Source organism: Myotis nattereri (assembly GCF_964212035.1).
Source record: "Myotis nattereri genome assembly, chromosome: 9".
NCBI classification, from domain to species: Eukaryota; Metazoa; Chordata; class Mammalia; order Chiroptera; family Vespertilionidae; genus Myotis; species Myotis nattereri.
The window spans coordinates 79,985,232-79,993,756 of record NC_138084.1 but is presented as its reverse complement, the minus strand read 5'-3'; the positions used below and the strand labels follow the sequence as shown (position 1 = coordinate 79,993,756).

General features: G+C 51.5%; 1 pseudogene across 1 annotated transcript; it reads left to right on the top strand.

Annotated features, from left to right (window-relative positions):
- The first annotated feature begins 263 nt into the window (after positions 1 to 263).
- Positions 264 to 2,234, top strand: LOC308525580 (sterol-4-alpha-carboxylate 3-dehydrogenase, decarboxylating-like; annotated as a pseudogene). The gene is made up of 3 exons: positions 264 to 291; positions 1,069 to 1,337; positions 1,564 to 2,234. The product of its transcript is annotated as a sterol-4-alpha-carboxylate 3-dehydrogenase, decarboxylating-like (transcript).
- The last annotated feature ends 6,291 nt before the right edge of the window (positions 2,235 to 8,525 follow it).

Here is an 8,525-nt window from a genome sequence, read left to right as displayed (position 1 = left end):
TCAGACTGTCAAGCCTCAGAGGCAAGGTAGGGAGGGTGGTGGGAGGGGGAGAGATCAACCAAAGGACTTGTATGCATGCATATAGGCATAACCAATGGACACAGACACTAGGGGGATGAGGGCACGAGCGGGGGGTGGGGTCAATGGGGGAATAAGGACACATATGTAATGCCTTAATCAATAAAGAAAAAAAAGACTTGTCTTTTCTATGAGGCCTTGGATATTCAACTAAGTGATTGGGACAGTGTTGCATCTGAGTAAGAATGACCACACTCCATCCTGATGATCAGCGTACTGGCTCCACATTCCCCTAGAACAGTGGTTGGCAAACTGCGGCTCGGCAAACCGCGGCTTGCGAGCCACATACGGCTCTTTGGCCCCTTCAGTGTGGCTCTTCCACAAAATACCAGCTCTTCCACAAAATACCGACTTCTGCGCATGGGCCATGAAGTTTCAATTGCACTGTATGTGTGTGACCGCACGTGGTATTTTGTGCAAGAGCCACACTCAAGGGGCCAAAGAGCTGCATGTGGCTCGCGAGCCCCGGTTTGTCTACCACGGCCCTAGAACAGTGGTTCTCAACCTTCTGGCCCTTTAAAGACAGTTTCTCATATTGTGACCCAACCATAAAATTATTTTCGTTGCTACTTCATAACTGTAATGTTGCTACTGTTATGAATCGTAATGTAAATATCTGATAAGCAGGATGGTCTTAGGCGACCCCTGTGAAAGGGTCGTTTGACCGTCAAAGGGGTCGCGACCCACAGGTTGAGAACCGCCGCCTTAGAAGGATCTCTCTCTCAAATGAGGCACTGCAATCTCCTTGCAAATAAACTTTAAAAAAAAGAGAGAGAGAGAGGAAAGGCCACGGGCCGCAAGAAAAGGGTGGCAGCCAGCGACCACAGCTCTGTAGGTGCTGGCTGCAGCTGTGCTGAAACTTTCAAGGGGGACGCCTACAGACGGGACTCAGCCTTGGGGAACTTGCCCCAGCAGAAAGGAGAAAATCGGCTTCACTCACTCCTCTCTTCATTGGATCCTGTCAGCAGCCCTCCTCCTCTTGCCCGGAAGTTGATTTCACCAGTAGAAGGCCAAGAAGTGGCTCTGGGTTCCTAGGACAGCACGTGGTGGCGCAGTTGCTGGCAAGAGGCAACACCGCCATTGTGTTCGATATGCAGCAGGGTTTCGATAACCGACAGGTGCAGTTCTTTCTGGGCGACCTCTGCAGCCCACAGGACTTGTACCCTGAAAGGTGTAAGCACAGTTTTCCACTGCGCATCACCCCCACCATCCAGTAACAGCAAGGAACTCTCTTATAGAGTGAATTACAGCCCTACCTGGTTTGGCTCAGTGGGCAGAGCATCGGCCTGCAAACTGAAGGGCCCCTGGTTCAATTCTGGTCAAGGCCACATGCCCCGGTTGTGGGCTTGATCCTCAATAGGGGGCATGCAGGAGGCAGCCAATCAATGATTCTCTCTCATCACTGACGTTTCTATCTCTCTCTCCCTTCCTCTCTGAAATCAATAAAAATACTTTTAAAAATAGCGCGAATAACATTGGCACCAGGAATGTCATTGAAACTTGCAAAAAGGCTGGGGTTCATACACTCATGTTAACCAGCAGTGCTGGTGTCATTTTTGAGGGCGTTGACATCAAGAATGGAACTGAGGACCTCCCCTATGCCCTGAAACCCACTGACTACTACAGGGGGACCAAGATCTCCCAGGAGAGAGGAGTCCTAGTGCCAATGATCCCGAGAGGAATTTCTTAACCACAGCCATCTGCCCCCATGGCATATGCAGCCCAAGGAACCTACAGCTGGTCCCTATCCTCTTCGAAGCAGCCGGAAATGTCCGTGATGGACTTCACCTTCATGGAGAACATGGTTCACAGACATATTCTGGCTGCAGAAGGCCTCTCCTAAGACACGGCCTTGGGTGGGAAGGCATTCCACATCACCAACGCCAAACCCATCCCCCTTTGGACATTCCTGTCTCGCATCCTGACAGGCCTCAATTACAAAGCCCCCAAGTATCACAGCCCCTACTGGGTAGCCTACGACCTGGCCCTCCTGCTGTCCTTCCTGGTGATAGTGATCAGTCCTGTCATCCAGCTCCAGCCCACTTTCACCCCATGTGGGTTGCGCTGGCTGGCACATTCCACCACTACAGCAGCGAGAGAGCCAAAAGGCCCTGGGCTGCCAGCCGCTGGTCCCCATGGACGACGCTGTGGAATGAACTGCGCAGAGCTTCCTCCACCTGCAGAGGGTCAAGTGAGGCCCCCGAGACTGGGCCCTCTCACCACATTCTGTCTCCAATACCTCTCCTCGTGGATCAAGAAACGAACCTCCTTCAAGTGACTTTCTTCTGAGCTCAGGTACCTCCTGCCAGTTAGAGAGGAGCGCACCCGGCCTTTCCATGACCACAAGTGAAGCCTGAGTGGGAGCACGGGATCAGACTTGGACTTCTAGCGGGCAGCTCTGTATTCTTCTGTTTTGTGTTCTCTCTCCCATCCCACCTCTCTCCTGGGTCCTTATCATCCCATTGCCCTTGTACATAACCAAGGAAGCTGTAGAGAAGAACCGACCCCTTTGCTAATTGAGGATGGAGAACTAGATTCATTTCCATGCAAACCAATACAAGAGTAGAAGCCACAGACTGTTCAAGGAGCCACATATTACAGACATCCTAGAGGAGAAAGTTAGAAACACATGGTGAGACTGCAAGTGTACATTTTAAATAGAGTTTAGAGCAAACACTTCCAAACAGCTTAAGCACCTGTAACCCTCCCCCTCCATCCCTCGTGGTTCCCCTCCTCACGTGCCTCCAAGTCCTCCAAGGCCCAGCTCCAGTGCCTGTCTGCATTGTTTTGTTTTGTTTTGTTTTGTTTTGCTTTTCTTCATAAAACATTCTGTCATGGTCACATTTCACTTCATCAACAGAGTCCCATTGTCTTTGGTGGCACAGTGGTGGTCTGTCCCCGTGGCATGCTCTTTCAGCTGTTTAGCCACTCTCCTGACGTAGGACATCTGACCGCTTGATGGTGAGGTATGGGAAAGCTCAGACAGAAAGAGTCTCCATTAACTGCTTGGCGTTTGGGCAGAAACTCCTTTAACTAGTGCAGAAAGGACACTTCGCTCATAGAACCCCTCACACGGAACCCTTCCGGCCAGTTTCCAGAAGGCCTAGCACAGTGATGGTGAACCTTTTGAGCTCGCGTGTCAGCATTTTGAAAAACCCTAACTGAACTCTGGTGCCGTGTCACATATAGAAATTTTTTTATATTTGCAGTCATAGTAAAACAAAGACTTATAAAAAAAAAAAAAAAACACAAACCGCCCCCCCCAAAAAAAACCAAACAAAAAAAAACAAAGACTTATATTTTTGATATTTATTTTATATATTTAAATGCCATTTAACAAAGAAAAATCAACCAAAAAAACGAGTTCGCATGTCACCTCTGACACGCGTGTTATAGGTTCGCCATCACTGGCCTAGCACATATAATGACTCAGCATTCTCTCTTTCCTGGTGATGTTCTGCTTACAGAACCTGGTTTCTTCTAAGATTAATTGACATGTAATCTTCAAGACCTGTTTTCTTCTCTGCTTTTGTCCAAAGTTAGGGAGGCTGATATAAAGACATTGTACACTCTGGAAAAAAACCCCCCACATAAATAAAATAAAAATAAAAAAAGAGAGGAAGGGAGAGAGAGAGATAAAAACACTAATGATGAGAGAGAATCATGAGTGGCTGCCTTCTGCATGCCCCATACTGGGGATAGCATGAATTGAGCCCATAACCCAGGCATATGCCTTGACTGGGAATTGAACAGTGACCTCCTGGTTGATGCTCAACCACTGAGCCACACCAGAGGGGCTGTACCACCTCTTCTTTATCTATTTGTCTATTCATGGATACTTAGGTTGCTTCCAAATCCTAACTATCCTATCTAATAATAGACAAACATGGTAATTAACAGTACCTCCAACATGCTTCCCATTGGCTAATCAGGGCGATATGCAAATTAACTGCCAATCAAGACAGCGGCCAGAAGCCAGGCAGCTGAAGCGAATAAGTTGCTTGCTTGCTCCAGTGAAGGAGGAAGCCAAGGTTCCCCACCTGTCGCTGCCAGCCTCTGAGCTTGCAGTCTAAGAAACAATGTTGCAATTATAGAAGCTAAACAAACCCCATGCTTTCAGCTAGCCGGCAGAGCTGGAGTTGCAACAGTGTTTCAATTATAGAAGCCAAACAAACCAAATACCTGCTTTCAGCAGCCGAGGTCTCAGGCTGGAGCCGAGCCTCAGAGCTAAAGCCAGCTCTCAGCTCCAGTGACAGCCATAGAAGGTAAATAAAACCCAGAATAAAAAAAAGAAAAAAGAAAAAAAGGAGAGGTTGGGAGCTTCAGTCACCCGCCAGCCTGAAAACGGCCCTCAGCCCCTCACCCAGACTGGCCAGGCACCCCAGTGGGGACCCCCACCCTGGAGGGGGTGTGACCAGCTGCAAACAGCCATCAGCCCGTCATCCAGGCTGGCCAGGCACCCCAGTGGGGACCCCCACCCTGATCCGGGACACCCTTCAGGGCAAACCATCCTGCCCCCACTCGTGCACCAGGCCTCTATCCTATATAGTAAAAGGGCAATATGCCTCCCAGCACTGGGATCAGTAGAGCAGTGAGGCCTCCTGGCACCCAGATCAGCGGAGCCTCCCAGCACCGGGATCAGCGGAGCAGCGAGGCCTCACTGCCCCTGGGTCAAGCGGAGCCATGAGGCCTCCCAGCACTGGGATCAGCGGAGCTGAGAGGTCTCCTGGCACCGGGATCAGTGTGACAGGGGGCAGCACCCAAACCCCCTGATCGCCCTGCAGCTCTGTGTGTGACAGGGGTGGGGCCACAACCTCCCTATCCGCCCTGCTCTGTTCGTGGCAGGGGAAGGCGGTCCAACCCCCTGATCGGCCCTGCTCTGTGCCTGATAGGGGGGAGCTCTCCAAACCCCTGATCAGCTCTGCTCTGTGTGTGACAGGGTGCGATGTCCCAACCCCCCCATGGGCCCTGTTCTGTGTGTGATGGGGTGGAGCCGCAACCTCCCCATTGGCCCTGCCCTGAGTGTGACAGAGGGGAGCGCCCCAACCCCCTGATCGGCCCTGCTCGGTGGGTGACAGGGGATGGTGCCCCAACCCCCTGATTGGCCCTGCTCTGTGTGTGACAGGGGGTGGCACCCCAAACCCCCAATCGGCCCTACCCTGAGCGTGACTGGGGGTGGCATCGCAACCTCCCGATCCTGCTCTGTGCATGACAGGGGGTGGTGCTCCAACTCCCTAATCGGCCCCACTCTGAGCCCGACCAGGGGCTGCACCTAGGGATTGGGCCTGCCCTCTGCCACCCGGGAGCAGGCCTAAGCCAGCAGGTCGTTATCTCCCGAGGGGTCCCAGACTGTGAGAGGGCACAAGTGGGGCTGAGGGACCACCCCCCCCCGCCAGTGCACAAATTTTTGTGCACCAGGCCTCTAGGCTAATCTAATATGCAAATTGACCGTACCTTTGCTATGCCTTAAGCCACGCCCACCAGCCAATCAGAGCGACTATATACAAATTAACCCAACCAAGATGGTGGCTGGAAGTCATGGAGCTGTAGCGAGCAGGAGGCTTGATTGCTCCATTGATGGAGGAAGCCAAGCTTCCCGCCTGCTGTGGCCAGCTCTGAGCTCCACTGAAGGCAACAAAGTTTCAATTATAGAAGATAAATAAACCCCAGATTCCTGCTTCCAGCCAGCCTCCACTGGGAGCTTGGGTGGCTGGGGGCTCTAGCCAGCCTGAAAACAGCCATCAGCCCCTCACCCAGGCTGGCCACATCCTCATGGGGTGAGGGTCCCCACTGGGGGGCTTGGCCAGCCTGCAAACAGCCATCAGCCCCTCACCCAGGCTGGCCAGGAATCCCAGCGGGGACCCCCACCCTGAAGGGGCTGTAGGCAGCCTGCAAACAGCCATCAGCCCCTCACCCAGGCTGGCCAGGCACCCCAGCAGGACCCCCACCCCTCCCTGAAGAGGGTGTGGCCAGCCTGAAAATGGCCCTCAGGCCCTCACCCAGGCTGGCCAGGCACTCCAGCAGGGACCCCCACCCTGAAGGGGGTGTAGCCAGTCTCAAAACAGCCCTCATCCCCTCACTCAGACCGGCCAGACACCCCAGTGAGACCCCAACCCTGATCCGGGACACCCTTCAGGGCAAACCAGCCAGCCCCACCCATGCACCCCAGGCCTCTATCCTATATAATAAAAAGGTAATATGCAAATTGACCCTAACAGCAGAACAATTGGGAATGACTGGTCACTATGACACACACTGATCACCAGGGGGCAGATGCTCAATGCAGGAGCTGCCCCCTGGTGGTCAGTGCGCTCCCACAGGGGGAGCTCTGCTCAGCCACAAGCCAGGCTGATGGCTGCCAGTACAGCGGTGGTGGTGGGAGCCTCTCCCGCCTCCGCAGCAGTGCTAAGGATGTCCGACTGCAGCTTAGGCCTGCTCCCTGCTGGCAAGTGGACATCCCCAAGGGCTCCTGGGCTGCCAGAGAGATGTCTGATTGCCAACTTAGGCCCAACCCCCCAAGGGAGTGGGCCTAAGCCAGCAGGTGGACATCCCCCGAGGGGTCCCAGACTGCGAGAGGGCACAGGCTGGGCTAAGGAATTCTCTCCCCCCCCCCACCAAGTGCACAAATTTTTGTGCACAGGGCCTCTAGTCCTAATATATAAGAAGCCAGGGGTCATCCTGACCGAAACAACCGGACAGACGACTGAACAGCAGCTGCGTGGAGCAACCAGACTGGCAGGGGGTTTAGTGAGGGGTGACCAAATGACTGAATAGCAAGCTTGTGGGGCAACCAGGCTGGCAGGGGGGGCAGTTGGGGTGACCAGGCTGGCAAGGGGGGCAGTGAGGGCCAACCAGGTCAGCAGGGGGGCAGTTAGGGGAAACCAGGCTGGAAGGAGGGAAGTAAGGGGTGACCAGGCCGGCAGGGGGGGTCAGTTAGAGGCAACCAGGCCGGCAGAGGGGGGCAGTTGGGGGCAACCAGGCTAACAGGGGAGAAGTTGGGGGTGACCAGGCTGGCAGGGGGGACAGTAAGGGGCAGGGTCAGTTAGGGGCAACTAGAGGGGGCAGTAAGGGGTGATCAGGCTGGTGGAGGGCAGTTAGGGGCAACCAGGCCAGTGGGGGGGGCAGTTGGGGGCGACCAGGCCGGTGGGGGGGGGGCAGTTAGAGGCAATCAGGCTGGCAGGCAGAGGCAGTTAGGGGTGATCAGGCTGGCAGAGGGGAAGTTAGGGGCGATCAGGCAGGCAGGTAGGTGAGCAGTTAGGAAGCAGTGGTCCCGGATTGTGAGAAGGATGTCCGACTGCTGGTTTAGGCCCAATCCTGGGGATCCCAGATTGGAGAGGTTGCAGGCTGGGCTGTGCCCCCTTCCCCCCATGCACAAATTTTGTGCACCGGGTCTCTCTTTGTACATAATGCTTCAATGAACTTAAGGGTGCTTATATTCTTTCAAATTAGTGTTTTGGATTTCTTTGGATATACACCCAGAAATGGAATTGTTGAGTCATAAAGCAGGGCTATTTTTAGTTTTTTGAGGACCCACCATACATTTTCCATAGTGGATGCACCAATCTATGTCCACATAGGGTTCCCCTTTCTCCACATCTTCACCAACACCTATTGTTTGTTGATTTATTGGTAATAGCCATTCTGACAAGTGTGAGGTGCTATCTCATTGTGGTTTTATGTGCGTTTTTCTAATAATTAGTGATGTTGAACATATTTTCATATTGTATTGCCATCTGTATGTCCTCTTTGGAAAAGTGTCTATTCAGATCCTCTGCCCATTTTTTAATCAGATTCTTTTTTTCTTTGGTGTTAAGTTGTATAAGTTTTCATATTTGGATATTAACTCCTAATCAGATGTATCATTGGTGACTACTGTATCTTCTTTCATTCAATAGGTCATCTTTTTGTTGTTGTTTTTAGTTTTTTAAAAATCTTTATTGTTGAAAGTATTACATATGTCCCCTTGTTTTTTTATCTTAGTAATAAATTCCTTCTAGGAATTTATTGTTTGGGGTACTACATTTAAGTCTTTTATCCATTTTGAATTTATTCTTGCATATGGTGTAAAAAAGTAGTCTAGTTTTATTTTTTGCATGGTGCTGTCCAGTTTTCCCAACACCATTTATTGAAGAGACTGTCTTTACTTCATTGTATACCTTTGCTTTCTTTGTCATAGGTTAATTGACCATGCAGGTATGGGTTTATTTCTGGGCTCTCTATTCTGTTTCATTGATCTGTTTATTTTTGTGCCAGTACCATGTAGTTTTGATTACTATAGCCTTGTAGTATAGTTTTATATCAGATAGTGGAACATCTCCAACTTTGTTCTTCCTCAAGATTGCTATGGTTATTCAGGACATTTGTAGTTCCATATAAATTTTAGGATTATTTTTTCTAGTTCTGTGAAAATGCCATTGGTATTTTGGTAGGGGTTGCATTGCATCTGT